At 35.3% G+C, this 643-nt stretch overlaps 1 protein-coding gene across 2 annotated transcripts in view; it reads right to left on the bottom strand.

Moving 5' to 3' along the window:
* Positions 1–643, bottom strand: part of LOC116161281 (synaptotagmin-7) — a 650310-nt gene that overhangs the window by 14567 nt on the left and 635100 nt on the right. The gene's annotated exons all lie outside the window — the stretch shown is intronic.

The raw sequence follows: 643 nt of genomic DNA, 5'->3' as shown, positions 1-643 counted from the left end.
CATTTATTTAAAGTGGAAGATCTAACGTTTTCCCAAATTTTGGGGCAAGTATAGAACTCCTACGTTGTTACAATTTATTTAAAAGTGGAGGATCTATTGTTTTCCCCAATTTTGGGGCAAGTGTAGAGCTCCTACGTTATTGTCATTTATTTAAAGTGGAAGATCTAACGTTTTCCCAAATTTTGGAGCAAGTATAGAACTCCTACGTTGTTACAATTTATTTAAAAGTGGAGGATCTATTGTTTTCCCCAATTTTGGGGCAAGTGTAGAGCTCCTACGTTATTGTCATTTATTTAAAGTGGAGGATCTATTGTTTTCCCCAATTTTGGGGCAAGTATAGAACTCCTACGTTGTTACAATTTATTTAAAAGTGGAGGATCTATCGTTTTCCTCAATTTTGGGGCAAGTGTAGAGCTCCTACGTTATTGTCATTTATTTAAAGTGGAAGATCTAACGTTTTCCCAAATTTTGTGGCAAGTATAGAACTCCTACGTTGTTGTCATTTATTTAAAGTGAAAGATCTAACGTTTTCCCAAATTTTGGGGCAAGTATAGAACTCCTACGTTGTTGTCATTTATTTAAAGTGAAAGATCTAACGTTTTCCCAAATTTTGGGGCAATTGTAGAGCTCCTACGTTGTTGTC

The sequence above is a fragment of the Photinus pyralis genome, unplaced genomic scaffold, assembly GCF_008802855.1.
Source record: "Photinus pyralis isolate 1611_PpyrPB1 unplaced genomic scaffold, Ppyr1.3 Ppyr1.4_LG10, whole genome shotgun sequence".
Lineage (NCBI taxonomy): Eukaryota > Metazoa > Arthropoda > Insecta > Coleoptera > Lampyridae > Photinus > Photinus pyralis.
This window is presented reverse-complemented; position numbering and strand designations above follow the sequence as displayed.